This window comes from Mustelus asterias, unplaced genomic scaffold (assembly GCF_964213995.1).
Source record: "Mustelus asterias unplaced genomic scaffold, sMusAst1.hap1.1 HAP1_SCAFFOLD_1912, whole genome shotgun sequence".
NCBI lineage: Eukaryota > Metazoa > Chordata > Chondrichthyes > Carcharhiniformes > Triakidae > Mustelus > Mustelus asterias.
Window position 1 is genome coordinate 370 of NW_027591857.1, and position 20,899 is coordinate 21,268.

At 49.4% G+C, this 20,899-nt stretch overlaps 1 pseudogene; it reads left to right on the forward strand.

The window, feature by feature from the left end:
* Positions 1-1,786: 1,786 nt before the first annotated feature.
* LOC144488993 (urotensin-2 receptor-like) overlaps positions 1,787-20,899 on the forward strand; it is a 57,872-nt pseudogene continuing 38,759 nt past the window's right edge.

Here is a 20,899-nt window from a genome sequence, read left to right on the forward strand (position 1 = left end):
CATCGGAGACGGGTTGATGTGGGGTAATGACTGAGGTATTGATTGAATTGATGCTAAGACTCGATCGTCTTGCTCTCCCCAAACTGCCCTCCAACTCCTTGCTAAATATCTACCTGCATCTCTGATCCCCGCTGTCTCGCTCTCTGTCTCACTCTCTCCCTCTCTGTGCCTCTCCCTCTCTCTGTCTCTCTGTGTCTCCCTCTCTGTCTCACTCTCTCCCTCTCTGTGCCTCTCCCTCTCTCTGTCTCTCTGTGTCTCTCTCTCTGTCTCACTCTCTCCCTCTCTGTGCCTCTCCCTCTCTCTGTCTCTCTGTGTCTCCCTCTCTGTCTCACTCTCTCCCTCTCTGTGCCTCTCCCTCTCTCTGTCTCTCTGTGTCTCTCTCTCTGTCTCACTCTCTCCCTCTCTGTGCCTCTCCCTCTCTCTGTCTCTCTCTGTCTCTCTCTCTGTCTCACTCTCTCCCTCTCTGTGCCTCTCCCTCTCTCTGTCTCTCTCTCTGTCTCACTCTCTCCCTCTCTGTGCCTCTCCCTCTCTCTGTCTCTCTGTGTCTCTCTCTGTCTCACTCTCTCCCTCTCTGTGCCTCTCCCTCTCTCTGTCTCTCTGTGTCTCTCTCTCTGTCTCACTCTCTCCCTCTCTGTGCCTCTCCCTCTCTCTGTCTCTCTCTGTCTCTCTCTCTGTCTCACTCTCTCCCTCTCTGTGCCTCTCCCTCTCTCTGTCTCTCTGTGTCTCTCTCTCTGTCTCCCTCTCTCCCTCTCTGTGCCTCTCCCTCTCTCTGTCTCTCTCTGTCTCTCTCTCTGTCTCACTCTCTCCCTCTCTGTGCCTCTCCCTCTCTCTGTCTCTCTGTGTCTCTCTCTCTGTCTCACTCTCTCCCTCTCTGTGCCTCTCCCTCTCTCTGTCTCTCTGTGTCTCTCTCTCTGTCTCACTCTCTCCCTCTCTGTGCCTCTCTCTCTCTCTGTCTCTCTGTGTCTCTCTCTCTCTGAATCTCTCTCTCTCTCTCTCTCTGTCTCTCTCTCTCTCTCTGTCTCTCTCTCTTTCTGTCTCACTGTCTCTCTGTCACCCTCTCTCTGTCGCTCTGTCTCTGTCACTCTGTCTCTGTCGCCCTGTCTCTGTCACTCTGTCTCTGTCTCTGTCTCTCTGTCTCTGTCGCTCTGTCTCTGTCACTCTGTCTCTGTCGCCCTGTCTCTGTCACTCTGTCTCTGTCTCTGTCACTCTGTCTCTGTCACTCTGTCTCTGTCGCTCTGTCTCTGTCGCTCTGTCTCTGTCGCCCTGTCTCTGTCGCTCTGTCTCTGTCGCTCTGTCTCTGTCGCTCTGTCTCTGTCCCTCTCTGTCTCCCTCTCTCTGTCCCTCTCTCCCCCAGTCTCACTGCAGTTTAGCAGGTGTTTTTACTCTGTCTCTCTCTCTCTCTCTCTCTCTCTGCGCGTGTCTGTCCATCTCCTGTATTGACATCAGCGGCTGGGTCTCTGCCTAGATCAGTGGGGAGTCAGGAATGTCTGGGATGGTGGTGGGACAGAGCAGAGTAGAGAAGCAGAGAGAGTGCGAGCGAGAGAGAGAGAGTGGAGTGCTGTAGGATCAGAAGACTGCACAGAAATCCCGAGCCAAGTGTGAGCTCGCTCGCCCCGAGTCCGACCTGGGAGAATATTTGGAGAGGGAAAGACTGGGGGGGGCTGAAGTTGGCGAGAGGGGTGAGTCGGCGTGATGTGTTAGCGCTCCCGGGACTCCAGGAAGGGGCTCCGAGTCAACGCTGTGGCATTTCCCATCGGGAGGCGATCGACTGCGCACTGGTTCAGTCATGGAGGACGGCAACACCTCGGGCTCCCTCCTCAACCTGTCGCTCCCCCTGCAACCCCCCGGGGAGGGACTGGCGGTGCCCGCCTTCATTGGCGCCGTCCTGTCCCTGATGTGCCTGGCGGGTTCGGCGGGCAATATCTACACGCTGGTGCTGATGTGTCGAGCTCTGCGACCAAGCGCCTCCATGTACATCCACGTGGTGAACCTGGCTCTGGCTGACCTCCTGTACCTATCCACCGTGCCCTTCATTGTCTACAACAGCCTGGTGAAGGACTGGGCCTTTGGCGAGGCGGGCTGCCGGGCCCTGCTGGCACTCGACCTGCTCACCATGCACGCCAGCATCTTCACCCTGGCCCTGATGAGCTGCGAGCGCCACGCGGCCGTCACCCGCCCCCTCCAGTCTGCCCGGGGCCGGGCGCGGACTCCCCGCAGGCTGTTGGCAGCCCTGGTCTGGCTGGCGTCGTTAGCCCTCACCCTGCCCATGATGGTGACGATCCAGCTGGAGGAGAGGGTGCTGGAGGACGGGCCAGCCAGGCGTCTCTGCACACCCGGCTGGAGTGAGGAGGACAGCCGCCTCTACCTCACCCTCCTCTTTGGCACCAGCTTCCTAGGCCCCGGCCTGCTCATTGGCTACCTGTACGCAGGCCTGGCCCGAGCCTACTGGAAGGCCCAGACCCGGGCGCCGGTTCGCCGCTCACCCCGCCTCAAGGTGGTGGGCCTGGTCTTTGCCATCGTGCTGACCTATTGGGCGTGCTTCCTGCCATTCTGGGTATGGCAGCTCTTCCCCTGTACGCCCCAGCCTTCCGCCTCTCCTTCAGTACCCAGAGCCGCATCAATGACCTGGTCACCTGCCTGACCTATGGCAACAGCTGCGTCAACCCCCTCCTCTACACCCTGCTCACCAAGAACTACAAGGAGGCAACGCTGGGGCCGCCTCCCGCAGCCCCTCCTCGGCCCCTGGACCAGGCATCGCCACCACGGCGGGAGGCAGGTCCGGCACAGCGACAGGACCAAAGGCCGAGAGGCAGCGATCACTTCCCTCAGAACGGGACACGGGACACGGCACGGTGTAAACAAAGGTGAGAACGCGGAATACCTCACATCCCCACAATCCCACCCCCATCACAGCGCAGTCGAGGGCGATGGAGAGACTGTGCAGCGAGGGGGGCGAGAGGGGAGGGGGAGACAGAGAGAGAGAGGGGGGAGACAGAGAGAGAGAGAGGGGGGAGACAGAGAGAGAGAGAGGGGGGAGACAGAGAGAGAGAGGGGGGGAGACAGAGAGAGAGAGGGGGAGACAGAGAGAGAGGGGGGGAGACAGAGAGAGAGGGGGGAGACAGAGAGAGAGAGGGGGGAGACAGAGAGAGAGAGGGGGGAGACAGAGAGAGAGAGGGGGGAGACAGAGAGAGAGAGAGGGGGGAGACAGAGAGAGAGAGGGGGGAGACAGAGAGAGAGAGGGGGGGGAGACAGAGAGAGAGGGAGAGAGGGGGGAGACAGAGAGAGAGAGGGGGAGACAGAGAGAGAGGGGGGAGACAGAGAGAGAGGGGGGAGACAAGAGAGAGAGAGGGGGGAGACAGAGAGAGAGAGGGGGGGAGACAGAGAGAGAGAGGGGGAGACAGAGAGAGAGAGGGGGGAGACAGAGAGAGAGAGGGGGAGACAGAGAGAGAGGGGGGGAGACAGAGAGAGAGGGGGGGAGACAGAGAGAGAGAGGGGGGAGACAGAGAGAGAGAGGGGGGAGACAGAGAGAGAGAGAGGGGGGAGACAGAGAGAGAGAGGGGGGAGACAGAGAGAGAGGGGGGAGACAGAGAGAGAGAGGGGGGAGACAGAGAGAGAGAGGGGGAGACAGAGAGAGGGGGGGGAGACAGAGAGAGAGAGGGGGGAGACAGAGAGAGAGGGGGGAGACAGAGAGAGAGAGGGGGAGACAGAGAGAGAGAGGGAGACAGAGAGAGAGGGAGGACAGAGAGAGTGAGGGGGGAGACAGAGAGAGAGGAGGACAGAGAGTGTGAGGGGGGAGACAGAGAGAGAGGAGGACAGAGAGAGTGAGGGGGGAGACACAGAGAGAGAGAGGGGGAGACACAGAGAGAGAGGGGGGAGACAGAGAGAGAGAGGAGGACAGAGAGAGAGAGGGGGAGACAGAGAGAGTGAGGGGGGAGACAGAGAGAGAGAGGGGGGAGACAGAGAGAGAGAGGAGGACAGAGAGAGTGAGGGGGGAGACAGACAGAGAGAGAGGGGGAGACAGAGAGAGAGAGGAGGACAGAGAGAGAGAGGGGGGAGACAGAGAGAGGGGAGACAGAGAGAGAGAGAGGGGAGACAGAGAGAGAGAGGGTGGAGACAGAGAGGGGGAGACAGAGAGAGAGAGGGGGGAGACAGAGAGAGAGAGGGGGAGACAGAGAGAGAGAGGGGAGAGAGAGGGGGAGACACAGAGAGAGGGAGACAGAGAGAGAGGGGGGGGACAGAGAGAGAGAGGGGGGACAGAGAGAGAGAGGGGACAGAGGGAGAGAGGGGAGACAGAGAGAGGGGGGAGACAGAGAGAGAGGGGAGACAGAGAGAGAGAGAGGGGAGACAGAGAGAGAGAGAGGGGAGACAGAGAGAGAGAGAGGGGAGACAGAGAGAGAGAGGGGAGACAGAGAGAGAGAGAGGGGAGACAGAGGGGAGACAGAGAGAGAGAGAGGGGAGACAGAGAGAGAGAGAGGGGAGACAGAGAGAGAGAGGGGGGAGACAGAGAGAAAGAGGGGGGAGACAGAGAGAGAGGGGGGAGACAGAGAGAGAGGGGAGACAGAGAGAGGGGAGAGACAGAGAGGGGAGACAGAGAGAGAGGGGGGAGACAGAGAGGGGCGGGGAGACAGAGAGGGGCGGGGAGACAGAGAGGGGTGGGGAGACAGAGAGGGGCGGGGAGACAGAGGGGCGGGGAGACAGAGAGAGGGGGGGGAGACAGAGAGAGAGGGGGGGGTGCAGAGTGAGAGAGGGGGAGACAGAGAGAGAGAGGGGGAGACAGAGAGAGAGGGGGAAGACAGAGAGAGAGAGGGGGGAGACAGAGAGAGGGGGACAGAGCGAGGGGGAGACAGAGAGAGGGGGAGACAGAGAGAGGGGGGAGACAGAGAGAGGGGGAGAGAGAGAGAGAGGGGGGACAGAGAGAGGGGGGGGAGACAGAGAGAGGGAGAGAGGGAGGTGACAGAGAGATGGGGGAGACAGAGAGAGAGGGGGAGACAGAGAGAGAGAGGGGGGGAGACAGAAAGAAAGAGGGGGGGACAGAGAGAGAGAGGGGAGACAGAGAGGGGGGAGACAGAGAGAGAGAGGGGAGACAGAGAGAGAGGGGAGACAGAGAGAGGGGGGAGACAAAGAGAGAGGGGGAGACAGAGAGAGGGGGAGACAGAGAGAGGGGGAGACAGAGAGAGAGAGTGGGAGACAGAGAGAGGGGGGAGACAGAGAGAGGGGGGGAGGCAGAGAGAGAGAGAGGGGGGACAGAGAGAGGGAGAGAGGGAGGTGACAGAGAGATGGGGGAGACAGAGAGAGAGGGGGAGACAGAGAGAGAGGGGGGAGACAGAAAGAAAGAGGGGGGGACAGAGAGAGAGAGGGGAGACAGAGGGAGAGGGGAGACAGAGAGGGGGGAGACAGAGAGGGAGACAGAGAGGGGGGAGACAAGAGAGAGGGGGAGACAGAGAGAGGGGGACAGAGAGAGGGGGACAGAGAGAGAGAGGAGGGGGACAGAGAGAGAGAGAGGGGGACAGAGAGAGAGCGAGGGGGACAGAGAGAGAGAGAGGGGGACAGAGAGGGAGAGAGAGAGTGGGGGACAGAGAGGGGGACAGAGAGAGAGAGGGGGACAGAGAGAGAGAGGGGGGAGACAGAGAGAGAGAGGGGGACAGAGAGAGAGAGGGGGGACAGAGAGAGGGGGGAGACAGAGAGAGGGAGAGAGGGGGAGACAGAGAGAGAGGGGAGACAGAGAGAGAGGGGGAGACAGAGAGAGAGGGGGGGAGACAGAAAGAAAGAGGGGGGGACAGAGAGAGAGGGGGAGACAGAGGGAGAGGGGAGACAGAGAGGGGGGGAGACAGAAGAGGGGGGAGACAAAGAGAGGGGGGAGACAGAGAGAGAGAGGGGGACAGAGAGAGAGAGAGGGGGACAGAGAGAGAGGGGGACAGAGAGAGAGAGAGGGGGACAGAGAGAGAGAGAGGGGGACAGAGAGAGAGAGAGAGGGGGACAGAGAGAGAGAGAGAGGGACAGAGAGAGAGAGAGGGGGACAGAGAGAGAGAGAGGGGGACAGAGAGAGAGCGAGGGGGACAGAGAGAGAGAGAGGGGACAGAGAGGAGAGAGAGAGTGGGGGACAGAGAGGGGGACAGAGAGAGAGAGGGGGACAGAGAGAGAGAGGGGGGGACAGAGAGAGAGGGGGGGACAGAGAGAGAGGGGGGAGACAGAGAGAGAGAGGGGGACAGAGAGAGAGAGGGGGGACAGAGAGAGAGAGGGGGGGACAGAGAGAGAGGGGGGGACAGAGAGAGAGAGGGGGGGACAGAGAGAGAGAGGGGGAGACAGAGAGAGAGAGGTGGACAGAGAGGGAGAGGGGGACAGAGAGAGAGAGGGGGACAGAGAGAGAGAGGGGGACAGAGAGAGAGAGGGGGACAGAGAGAGAGAGGGGGACAGAGAGAGAGAGGGGGACAGAGAGAGAGAGGGGGACAGAGAGAGAGGGGGGGACAGAGAGAGAGGGGGGGACAGAGAGAGAGGGGAGACAGAGAGAGGGGAGACAGAGAGAGAGGGGGGAGACAAAGAGAGAGGGGGAGACAGAGAGAGAGAGACGGGGAGACAGAGAGAGAGGGGGGGAGACAGAGAGAGAGGGGGGAGACAGAAGAGAGGGGGGAGACAGAGAGAGAGGGTGGGAGAGAGAGAGAGGGGGACAGAGAGAGCGGGGGAGACAGAGAGAGGGGGGTGACAGAGAGAGAGGGGGAGACAGAGAGAGAGAGGGGGGAGACAGAAAGAAAGGGGGGGGGACAGAGAGAGAGGGGGGAGACAGAGAGAGGGGGAGACAGTGAGTGAGGGGGAGACAGAGAGAGAGAGGGGGAGACAGAGAGAGAGAGGGGGACAGAGAGAGGGGGACAGAGAGAGAGAGAGGGGGACAGAGAGAGGGGGACAGAGAGAGAGAGAGGGGGACAGAGAGAGAGAGAGGGGGAGACAGAGAGAGAGAGGGGGGAGACAGAGAGAGAGAGGGGGGAGACAGAGAGAGAGAGGGAGACAGAGAGAGAGAGAGGGGGAGACAGAGTGAGAGGGGGACAGAGAGAGAGGGGGGGGCAGAGAGAGAGGGAGGAGTCAGAGAGAGAGGGGGGGGGAGAGAGAGAGAGGGGGGGGAGACAGAAAGAGAGGGGGGAGACAGAGAGAGAGAGGGGGGAGACAGAGAGAGAGTGGGGGGAGAAAGAGAGAGAGAGGGGGGGAGACAGAGAGAGGGAGGGGGACAGAGAGAGTGTGAAAGAAAGACAGAGCGAGAGAGAGGGAGACAGAGAGAGAGAGGGGGGACAGAGAGAGAGAGAGAGGGGGACAGAGAGAGAGGGGGGGGGGCAGAGAGAGAGGGGGGGGAGACAGAGAGAGAGAGGGGGGAGAAAGAGAGAGAGAGGGGGGGAGACAGAGAGAGGGAGGGGGACAGAGAGAGTGTGAAAGAAAGACAGAGCGAGAGAGAGAGGGGGGGAAACATGAGACAGAATGAAACAAAGAAATAGAGACAATGAAAAGGAGAGTGTGAAATAGAGAGAGAGACAGAGAGAGGGAGTGAAATGGAGATATAAAGAGACACTGAAAGAGAGAGAGAGACGGGCAGAGAGAGAATGTCCAGGACCAAATTACAACGCTGGAGGAATCAAACACCGGGAGCAGGAATGCAGAAATCTGTAGGCAAATTAGGAGTGAGTTACAGACTGGAGTCTAATCGAGGGGTTTGGGGTTGTTTATATATAGAATAACAGATACCCGGGAGTGAGTTACAGACTGGAAACTAATCGAGGGGTTTGGGGTGGTTTATATATAGAATAACAGATACCCGGGAGTGAGTTACAGACTGGAATCTAATCGAGGGGTTCGGGGTGGTTTATATATAGAATAACAGATACCTGGGAGTGAGTTACAGACTGGAATCTAATCGAGGGGTTCGGGGTGGTTTATATATAGAATAACAGATACCCGGGAGTGAGTTACAGACTGGAATCTAATCGAGGGGTTCGGGGTGGTTTATATATAGAATAACAGATACCCGGGAGTGAGTTACAGACTGGAATCTAATCGAGGGGTTCGGGGTGGTTTATATATAGAATAACAGATACCCGGGAGTGAGTTACAGACTGGAAACTAATCGAGGGGTTTGGGGTGGTTTATATATAGAATAACAGATACCCGGGAGTGAGTTACAGACTGGAATCTAATCGAGGGGTTCGGGGTGGTTTATATATAGAATAACAGATACCTGGGAGTGAGTTACAGACTGGAATCTAATCGAGGGGTTCGGGGTGGTTTATATATAGAATAACAGATACCCGGGAGTGAGTTACAGACTGGAATCTAATCGAGGGGTTCAGGGTGGTTTATATATAGAATAACAGATACCCGGGAGTGAGTTACAGACTGGAATCTAATCGAGGGGTTCGGGGTGGTTTATATATAGAATAACAGATACCCGGGAGTGAGTTACAGACTGGAAACTAATCGAGGGGTTCAGGGTGGTTTATATATAGAATAACAGATACGCGGGGGTGAGTTACAGACTGGAGTCTAATCGAGGGGTTCAGGGTGGTTTATATATAGAATAACAGATACCCGGGACTGAGTTACAGACTGGAATCTAATCGAGGGGTTCGGGGTGGTTTATATATAGAATAACAGATACCCGGGAGTGAGTTACAGACTGGAATCTAATCGAGGGGTTCGGGGTGGTTTATATATAGAATAACAGATACGCGGGGGGTGAGTTACAGACTGGAATCTAATCGAGGGGTTTGGGGTGGTTTATATATAGAATAACAGATACCCGGGAGTGAGTTACAGACTGGAATCGAATCGAGGGGTTCGGGGTGGTTTATATACAGAATAACAGATACCCGGGAGTGAGTTACAGACTGGAATCTGATCGAGGGGTTCAGGGTGGTTTATATATAGAATAACAGATACCCGGGACTGAGTTACAGACTGGAATCTAATCGAGGGGTTCAGGGTGGTTTATATATAGAATAACAGATACCCGGGAGTGAGTTACAGACTGGAATCTAATCGAGGGGTTTGGGGTGGTTTATATATAGAATAACAGATACCCGGGTGTGAGTTACAGACTGGAATCTAATCGAGGGGTTTGGGGTGGTTTATATATAGAATAACAGATACCCGGGAGTGAGTTACAGACTGGAATCGAATCGAGGGGTTCGGGATGGTTTATATACAGAATAACAGATACTCGGGAGTGAGTTACAGACTGGAATCTAATCGAGGGGTTCGGGTGGTTTATATATAGAATAACAGATACCCGGGAGTGAGTTACAGACTGGAATATAATCGAGGTCTTGAGGGTGGTTAATGAATAGAATAACAGATACCCGGGAGTGAGTTACAGACTGGAATCTAATCGAAGGGTTCGGGTGGTTTACATATAGAATAGCAGATAGCCAGGATTGAGTTATTTAAAAAACCCTGAACCACTCTATTAGATTCCAGTCTAATAGATAGGAATCTAATCGAAGGGTTCGGGTGGTTTACATATAGAATAACAGATAGCCAGGATTGAGTTATTTAAAAAACCCTGAACCACTCTATTAGATTCCAGTCTGTAACTCAGTCCCGGTTATCGGAAATTCTATATATAAACCATCCTGGACCCGTCGAGTTGATTCCAGTCTGTTACTCGCTCCCAGGTATCTGGTATTTTATATATAAACCACCCCGAACCACCTCAATTAGATTCCTGTCTTTAACTCAGTCCTGGGTGTCTGTTATTCTATGTATAAACCACCCTGAACCCCTCGATTAGACTCCAGTCTGTAACTCAGGAATCTAACCGAGGGGTTCGGGGTAGTTTATATATAGAATAACAGATACCCAGGAGTGAGTTACAGAATGGAATCTAATCGAGGGGTTCGGGGTGGTTTATATAAAGAATAACAGATACCTGGGAGTGAGTTACAGACTGGAATCTAATCGAGGGGTCTGGGGTGATTTATATATAGAATAACAGATTCCCGAGAGTGAGTTACAGACTGGAATTTAATCGAGGGGTTTGGGGTGGTTTATATACCGAATAACAGATTCCCGGGAGTGAGTTACAGACTGGAATCTAATCGAGGGGTTTGGGGTGGTTTATATACCGAATAACAGGCATCCGGGAGTGAGTTACAGACTGGAATCGAATCGAGGTGTTCAGGGTGGTTAAGATACAGAATAACAGATACTCGGGAGTGAATGACAGACTGGAATCTAATCGAGGAGTTTGAGGTGTATTCTATATAGAATAACAGATACCCGGGAGTGAGTTACAGACTGGAATCTAATCGAGGGGTTCGGGGTGGTTTATATACAGAATAACAGGGACCCGGGAGTGAGTTACAGATTGGAATCTAATCGAGGGGTTCGGGGTGGTTTATATATAGAATAACAGATACCCAGGAGTGAGTTACAGACTGGAATCGAATCGAGGGGTTCGGGGTGGTTTATATATAGAATAACAGATACCCAGGAGTGAGTTACAGATTGGAATCTAATCGAGGGGTTCGGGGTGGTTTATATATAGAATAACAGATACCCGGGAGTGAGTTACAGACTGGAATCTAATCGAGTGGTTCAGGTTAGTTTATATATAGAATAACAGATACCCGGGAGTGAGTTACAGACTGGAATCTAATCGAGTGGTTCAGGGTGGTTTATATATAGAATAACAGATACCCGGGAGTGAGTTACAGACTGGAATCTAATCGAGTGGTTCAGGGTAGTTTATATATAGAATAACAGATACCTGGGAGTGAGTTACAGACTGGAATCTAATCGAGGGGTTCGGGGTGGTTTATATACAGAATAACAGATACCCGGGAGTGAGTTACAGACTGGAATCTAATCGAGTGGTTCAGGGTGGTTTATATATAGAATAACAGATACCCGGGAGTGAGTTATTTAAAACACCCTGAACCACTCGATTAGATTCCAGTCAGTAACTCACTCCCGGGTATCTGTATTCTGTATATAAACCACCCGAACCCCTCGATTAGATTCCAGTCTGTAACTCACTCCCGAGTGCCTGTTATTCTATCTCTAAACCACCCGAATCCCTCGATTTGATTCCAGTCTGTAACTCGCTCCCAGGTATCAGACATTCGATATATAAACCACCCTGAACCCCTCGATTAGATTCCAGTCTGTAACTCACTCCCGGGTATCTGTTATTCTATATATAAACCACCCCGAACCCCTCGATTAGATTCCAGTCTGTAACTCACTCCTGGGTATCTGTTATTCTATATATAAACCACCCTGAACCCCTCGATTAGATTCCAGTCTGTAACTCACTCCTGGGTATCTGTTATTCTATATATAAACCACCCCTGAACGCCTCGATTAGATTCCAGTCTGTAACTCACACCTGGGTATCTGTTATTCTATATATAAACCACCCCGAGCCCCTCGATTAGATTCCAGTCTGTAACTCACTCCTGGGTATCTGTTATTCTATATATAAACCACCCCTGAACGCCTCGATTAGATTCCAGTCTGTAACTCACTCCTGGGTATCTGTTATTCTATATATAAACTACCCCTGAACCCCTCGATTAGATTCCAGCCTGTAACTCACTCCCAGGTATCAGACATTCGATATATAAACCACCCCGAACCCCTCGATTAGATTCCAGTCTGTAACTCACTCCTGGGTATCTGTTATTCTATATATAAGAACATAAGAACATAAGAAATAGGAGCAGGAGTAGGCCATCTAGCCCCTCGAGCCTGCCCCGCCATTCAATAAGATCATGGCTGATCTGACGTGGATCAGTACCACTTACCCGCCTGATCCCCATAACCCTTAATTCCCTTACCGATCAGGAATCCATCCATCCGCGCCTTAAACATATTCAGTGAGGTAGCCTCCACCACCTCAGTGGGCAGAGAATTCCAGAGATTCACCACCCTCTGGGAGAAGAAGTTCCTCCTCAACTCTGTCTTAAACCGACCCCCCTTTATTTTGAGGCTGTGTCCTCTAGTTTTAACTTCCTTACTAAGTGGAAAGAATCTCTCCGCCTCCACTCTATCCAGCCCCCGCATTATCTTATAAGTCTCCATAAGATCCCCCCTCATCCTTCTAAACTCCAACGAGTCCAAACCCAATCTCCTCAGCCTCTCCTCATAATCCAAACCCCTCATCTCCGGTATCAACCTGGTGAACCTTCTCTGCACTCCCTCCAATGCCAATATATCCTTCCTCATATAAGGGGACCAATACTGCACACAGTATTCCAGCTGCGGCCTCACCAATGCCCTGTACAGGTGCATCAAGACATCCCTGCTTTTATATTCTATCCCCCTCGCAATACAGGCCAACATCCCATTTGCCTTCTTGATCACCTGTTGTACCTGCAGACTGGGCTTTTGCGTCTCATGCACAAGGACCCCCAGGTCCCTTTGCACGGTAGCATGTTTTAATTTGTTTCCATTGAGATAGTAATCCCATTTGTTATTATTTCCTCCAAAGTGTATAACCTCGCATTTCTCAACGTTATACTCCATTTGCCATATCCTCGCCCACTCACTCAGCCTGTCCAAATCTCTCTGCAGATCTTCTCCGTCCTCCACACGATTCACTTTTCCACTTATCTTTGTGTCGTCTGCAAACTTCGTTACCCTACACTCCGTCCCCTCCTCCAGATCATCTATATAAATGGTAAACAGTTGCGGCCCGAGTACCGATCCCTGCGGCACGCCACTAGTTACCTTCCTCCAACCGGAAAAACACCCATTTATTCCGACTCTTTGCTTCCTGTCGGATAGCCAGTCCCCAATCCACTTTAACACACTACCCCCAACTCCGTGTGCCCTAATCTTCTTCAGCAGCCTTTTATGGGGCACCTTATCAAACGCCTTTTGGAAATCCAAAAACACCGCATCCACCGGTTCTCCTCCATCAACCGCCCTAGTCACATCTTCATAAAAATCCAACATGTTCGTCAAGCACGACTTTCCCCTCATGAATCCATGCTGCGTCTGATTGATCGAACCATTTCTATCCAGATGCCCTGCTATCTCCTCTTTAATAATGGATTCCAGCATTTTCCCTACTACAGACGTTAAGCTGACCGGCCTATAGTTACCCGCCTTTTGTCTCCTTCCTTTTTTAAACAGCGGCGTAACATTAGCCGTTTTCCAATCAACCGGCACTACCCCAGAATGCAACGAGTTTTGATAAATAATCACTAACGCATCCACTATTACCTCTGACATTTCTTTCAATACCCTGGGATGCATTCCATCCGGACCCGGGGACTTGTCCACCTTCAGTCCCATTAGTCTACCCAGCACTGCCTCTCTGGTAACATTAATCGTATTAAGTATTTCTCCTGCTGCCAACCCTCTATCGTTAATATTTGGCAAACTATTTGTGCCCTCCACCGTGAAGACCGACACAAAAAACTTATATAAACCACCCCTGAACGCCTCGATTAGATTCCAGTCTGTAACTCACTCCCGGGTATCTGTTATTCTATATATAAACGACACAAAACCCTCGATTAGATTCCAGTCTGTAACTCAGGAATCTAATCGAGGGGTTCAGGGTATTTTATGTATAGAATAATAGATACCCAGGAGTGAGTTATAAACTGGAATCAAATTGAGGAGCTTGGGGTGGTTTATGTGTAGAAAAACCGATTCCCGGGAATGAATTACAGACTGGAATCTAATCGAGGGGTTCGGGGTGGTTTATATATAGAATATCAGATACCCGGGAGTGAGTTACAGACTAGAATCGAATCGCGGGGTTCGGGGTGGTTTATATATAGACTAACAGATACCGGGGAGTGAGTTACAGACTGGAATCTAATCGAGGGGTTCAGTGTGGTTTATATATAGAATAACAGATACCCGGGAGGGAGTTACCGACTGGAATCTAATCGAGGGGTTTGAGGTGGTTTATATATAGAATAACAGATATGCGGAAGTGAGTTACAGACTGGAATCGAAACGAGGGGTTCGGGGTGGTTTATATATATAAAATAACAGATACCCGGGAGTGAGTTACAGACTGGAATCTAATCGAGGGGTTCGGGGTGGTTTATATATAGAATAACAGATACCTGGGAGTGAGTTACAGACTGGAATCTCATCGAGGGGTTCATGGTAGTTTATATATGGAATAACAGATACCCGGGAATGAGTTACAGACTGGAATTGAATCGAGGTGTTTGGGGTGGTTTATATTTAGTATAACACATACCCGGGAGTGAGTTACAGACTGGATTCTAATCGAGCGGTTCACGGTAGTTTATATATAGAATAACAGATACGCGGGAGTGAGTTACAGACTGGAATCGAATCGAGTGGTTCGGGGTGGTTTATATATAGAATAACAGATACCTGGAAGTGAGTTACAGACCGGAATCTAATCGGAGGGTTCAGGGTAGTTTATATATAGAATAACAGATACCCGGGAGATGAGTTACAGACTGGATTCTAATCGAGGGGTTCAGGGTAGTTTATATATAGAATAACAGATATGCGGAAGTGAGTTACAGACTGGAATCGAAACGAGGGGTTCGGGGTGGTTTATATATAGAATATCAGATACCCGGGAGTGAGTTACAGACTGGATTCTAATCGAGGGGTTCAGGGTAGTTTATATATAAAATAACAGATACCCGGGAGTGAGTTACAGACTGGAATCTAATCGAGGGGTTCGGGGTGGTTTATATATAGAATAACCGATACCCGGGAGTGAGTTACAGACTGGAATCTAATCGAGGGGTTCGGGGTGGTTTATATATAGAATAACAGATACCTGGGAGTGAGTTACAGACCGGAATCTAATCGAAGGGTTCAGGGTAGTTTATATATAGAATAACAGATACCCAGGAGTGAGATAGAGACTGGAATCTATTCGAGCGGTTCGGGGTTGTTTATATCGAGAAGAACAGATACCCGGGAGTGAGTTACAGACTGGAATCTATTCGAGGGGTTTTGGGTGGTTTATACATGGAATAATAGATCCCCAGGAGTGAGTTACAGACAGGAATTATATCGAGGTGTCCGAGGTGGTTTATATATAGACTAACAGATACCCGGGAGTGAGTTACAGACTGGAATCAAATTCAGGGGTGCAGGAAGGTTGAGATATAGAACAACAGGTACCCGGGAGTGAGTTACTGACCAGAATCTAATCCAGCGTGGCGGTTTGGTTTATCCCTCGAGTAACAGATACCCAGAGTGAGTTACAGACTGGAATCTAATCGAGGGGTTCAGGGTGGTTTATATATAGAATAACAGATACCCGGGAGTGAGTTACAGAATGCAATCTAATCGAGTGGTTTGGGGTGGTTTATATATAGATTAACAGATGCCAGGGATTGAGTTACAGACTGGAATCGAATCGAGGGGTTCGGGGTGGTTTATATATAGAATAACAGATATGCGGGAGTGAGTTACAGACTGCAATCTAATCGAGTGGTTTGGGGTGGTTTATAAATAGAATAACAGATACCCGGGAGTGAGTTACAGACTGGAATCTAATCGAGTGGTTCAGGGTGGTTTATATATAGAATAACAGATCTCCGGGAGTTCGTTACTGACAGAAATTTAATTAAGGGGTTTCGGGTGGTTTATATATAGATTAACAGATACCAGGGAGTGAGTTACAGACTGGAATCGAATCGAGGGGTTCGGGGTGGTTTATATATAGAATAACAGATACCCGGGAGTGAGTTACAGACTGGAATCTAATCGTGGGGATCGGGGTGGTTTATATGTAGAATAACAGATACCCGGGAGTGAGTTACAGACTGGAATCTCATCCAGGGGTTCGGGGTGGTTTATGTATAGAATAACAGATACCCGGGAGTGAGTTACAGACTGGAATCTCAGCGAGGGGTTCATGGTAGTTTATATATAGAATAACTGATACACGGGAATGAGTTACAGACTGGAATCTAATCGAGGGGTTCAGGGTGGTTTATATACAGAATAATAGATACTCGGGAGTGAATGACAGACTGGAATCTAATCGAGGAGTTTGAGGTGGTTTATATAAAGAATAGCAGATATCCAGGAATGTGTTACAGAATGGAATCTAATCGAGGTGTTCGGGTGGTTTATATATAGAATAACCGATACCCGGGAGTCAGCGACAGACTGGAATCTAATCGAGGGATTCGCGGTGTTTTATATATAGAATAAGAGATACCTGGGCGTGGGTTACAGACTGGAATCCAATCGAGGGGTTCGGGTGGTTTACATATAGAATAACAGATAGCCAGGATTGAGTTATTTAAAAAACCCTGAACCACTCGATTAGATTCCAGTCTGTAACTCACTCCTGGCTATCGGATATTCTATGTATAAATTACCCTGAACCCCTTGAGTTGATTCCAGTATGTTAGTCGCTCCCGGGTATCTGGTATTTTATATATAAACCACCCCGATTTTCTGAGTTACAGACTGGAATCTAATCGAGGGGTTCAGGGTGGTTTATATAGAGAATAACAGATCCCCGGGAGTGAGTTACAGACTGGAATCTCATCGAGGGGTTCATGGTAGTTTATATATAGAATAATAGATACCCGGGAATGAGTTACAGACTGGAATTGAATCGAGGTGTTTGGGGTGGTTTATATTTAGAATAACACATACCCGGGAGTGAGTTACAGACTGGATTCTAATCGAGCGGTTCAGGGTAGTTTATATATAGAATAACAGATAAGCGGGAGTGAGTTACAGACTGGAATCTAATCGAGGGGTTTGGGGTGGTTTATATATAGAATAACAGATACCCTGGAGTGAGTTACAGACTGGAATCTAATCGAGAGGTTCAGGTTAGTTTATATATAGAATAACAGATAAGCGGGAGTGAGTTACAGACTGAAATCTAATCGAGGGGTTTGGGGTGGTTTATATATAGAATAACAGATACCCTGGAGTGAGTTACAGACTGGAATCTAATCGAGAGGTTCAGGGTAGTTTATATATGGAATAACAGATACGCGGGAGTGAGTTACAGACTGGAATCGAAATGAGGGGTTCGGGGTGGTTTATATGCAGAATAACAGATACCCGGGAGTGAGTTACAGACTGGAATCTCATCGAGGGTTTGGGGTGGTTTATATATAGAATAACAGATACCTGGGAATGAGTTACAGACTGGAATCTAATCGAGGGGTTCAGGGTGGTTTATATATAGAATAACAGATACCCGGGAGTGAGTTACAGACTGGAATCTAATCGAGGGATTCAGGGTGGTTTATATATAGAATAACAGATACCCGGGAGTGAGTTACAGACTGGAATCTAATCGAGGGGTTCAGGGTGGTTTATATATAGAATAACAGATACCCGGGAGTGAGTTACAGACTGGAATCTAATCGAGGAGTTCATGGTAGTTTATATATAGAATAACAGATACCTGGGAGTGAGTTACAGACTGGAATCTAATCGAGGAGTTCATGGTAGTTTATATATAGAATAACAGATACCTGGGAATGAGTTACAGACTGGAATTGAATCGAGGTGTTTGGGGTGGTTTATATTTAGTATAACACATAACCGGGAGTGAGTTACAGACTGGATTCTAATCGAGCGGTTCACGGTAGTTTATATATAGAATAACAGATACGCGGGAGTGAGTTACAGACTGTAATCGAATCGAGGGGTTCGGGGTGGTTTATATATAAAATAACAGATACCTGGGAGTGAGTTACAGACCGGAATCTAATCGAGGGGTTCAGGGTGGTTTATATATAGAATAACAGATATGCGGAAGTGAGTTACAGACTGGAATCGAAACGAGGGGTTCGGGGTGGTTTATATATAAAATAACAGATACCCGGGAGTGAGTTACAGACTGGAATCTAATCGAGGGGTTCGGGGTGGTTTATATATAGAATAACAGATACCTGGGAGTGAGTTACAGACTGGAATCTCATCGAGGGGTTCATGGTAGTTTATATATGGAATAACAGATACCCAGGAGTGAGATACAGACTGGAATCTATTCGAGCGGTTCGGGGTTGTTTATATATAGAATAACAGATACCCGGGAGTGAGTTACAGACTGGAATCTAATCGAGGGGTTTTGGGTGGTTTATACATGGAATAATAGATCCCCAGGAGTGAGTTACAGACAGGAATTATATCGAGGTGTCCGAGGTGGTTTATATATAGACTAACAGATACCCGGGAGTGAGTTACAGACTGGAATCAAATTCAGGGGTGCAGGAAGGTTGAGATATAGAACAACAGGTACCCAGGAGTGAGTTACTGACCAGAATCTAATCCAGCGTGGCGGTTTGGTTTATCCCTCGAGTAACAGATACCCAGAGTGAGTTACAGACTGGAATCTAATCGAGGGGTTCAGGGTGGTTTATATATAGAATAACAGATACCCGGGAGTGAGTTACAGACTGCAATCTAATCGAGTGGTTTGGGGTGGTTTATATATAGATTAACAGATACCAGGGATTGAGTTACAGACTGGAATCGAATCGAGGTGTTCGGGGTGGTTTATATATAGAATAACAGACACGCGGGAGTGAGTTACAGACTGGAATCGAATCGAGTGGTTCAGGGTGGTTTATATATAGAATAACAGATACGCGGGAGTGAGTTACAGACTGCAATCTAATCGAGTGGTTTGGGGTGGTTTATGAACAGAATAACAGATACCCGGGAGTGAGTTACAGACTGGAATCTAATCGAGGGGTTCGGCGTGGTTTATATATAGAATAACAGGTACGCGGGAGTGAGTTACAGACTGCAATCTAATCGAGTGGTTTGGGGTGGTTTATAAATAGAATAACAGATACCCGGGAGTGAGTTATAGACTGGAATCTAATCGAGTGGTTCAGGGTGGTTTATATATAGAATAACAGATACGCGGGAGAGAGTTACAGACTGCAATCTAATCGAGTGGTTTGGGGTGGTTTATAAATAGAATAACAGATACCCGGGAGTGAGTTACAGACTGGAATCTAATCGAGGGGTTCAGGGTGGTTTATATATAGAATAACAGATCTCCGGGAGTTCGTTACTGACAGAAATTTAATTAAGGGGTTTCGGGTGGTTTATATATAGATTAACAGATACCAGGGAGTGAGTTACAGACTGGAATCGAATCGAGGGGTTCGGGGTGGTTTATATATAGAATAACAGATACCCGGGAGTGAGTTACAGACTGGAATCTAATCGAGGGGATCGGGGTGGTTTATATGTAGAATAACAGATACCCGGGAGTGAGTTACAGACTGGAATCTAATCGATGGGTTCGGGGTGGTTTATAATTAGAATAACAGATACCCGGGAGTGAGTTACAGACTGGAATCTCATCCAGGGGTTCGGGGTGGTTTATAATTAGAATAACAGATACCCGGGAGTGAGTTACAGACTGGAATCTCAGCAAGGGGTTCATGGTAGTTTATATATAGAATAACTGATACACGGGAATGAGTTACAGACTGGAATCTAATCAAGGGGTTCAGGGTGGTTTATATATAGTATAACAAATACCCGGGAGTGAGTTACAGATTGGAATCTAATCGAGGTGTTCAGGGTGGTTTATATACAGAATAATAGATACTCGGGAGTGAATGACAGACTGGAATCTAATCGAGGAGTTTGAGGTGGTTTATATAAAGAATAGCAGATATCCAGGAATGTGTTACAGAATGGAATCTAATCGAGGTGTTCGGGGTGGTTTATATATAGAATAACCGATACCCGGGAGTCAGCGACAGACTGGAATCTAATCGAGGGATTCGGGGTGTTTTATATATAGAATAAGAGATACCTGGGCGTGTGTGACAGACTGGAATCCAATCGAGGGGTTCGGGTGGTTTACATATAGAATAACAGATAGCCAGGATTGAGTTATTTAAAAAACCCTGAACAACTCGATTAGATTCCAGTCTGTAACTCACTCCTGGCTATCGGATATTCTATGTATAAATTACCCTGAACCCCTTGAGTTGATTCCAGTATGTTAGTCGCTCCCAGGTATCTGGTATTTTATATATAAACCACCCCGATTTTCTGAGTTACAGACTGGAATCTAATCGAGGGGTTCAGGGTGGTTTAGATAGAGAATAACAGATCCCCGGGAATGAGTTACAGACTGGAATCTCATCGAGGGGTTCAGGGTAGTTTATATATAGAATAACAGATAAGCGGGAGTGAGTTACAGACTGAAATCTAATCGAGCGGTTCAGGGTAGTTTATATATAGAATAACAGATAAGCGGGAGTGAGTTACAGACTGGAATTGAATCGAGGTGTTTGGGGTGGTTTATATTTAGTATAACACATAACCGGGAGTGAGTTACAGACTGGATTCTAATCGAGCGGTTCACGGTAGTTTATATATAGAATAACAGATACGCGGGAGTGAGTTACAGACTGTAATCGAATCGAGGGGTTCGGGGTGGTTTATATATAGAATAACAGATACCTGGGAGTGAGTTACAGACCGGAATCTAATCGAGGGGTTCAGGGTGGTTTATATATAGAATAACAGATATGCGGAAGTGAGTTACAGACTGGAATCGAAACGAGGGGTTCGGGGTGGTTTATATACAAAATAACAGATACCCGGGAGTGAGTTACAGACTGGAATCTAATCGAGGGGTTCGGGGTGGTTTATATATAGAATAACAGATACCTGGGAGTGAGTTACAGACTGGAATCTCATCGAGGGGTTCATGGTAGTTTATATATGGAATAACAGATACCCAGGAGTGAGATACAGACTGGAATCTATTCGAGCGGTTCGGGGTTGTTTATATATAGAATAACAGATACCCGGGAGTGAGTTACAGACTGGAATCTAATCGAGGGGTTTTGGGTGGTTTATACATGGAATAATAGATCCCCAGGAGTGAGTTACAGACAGGAATTATATCGAGGTGTCCGAGGTGGTTTATATATAGACTAAC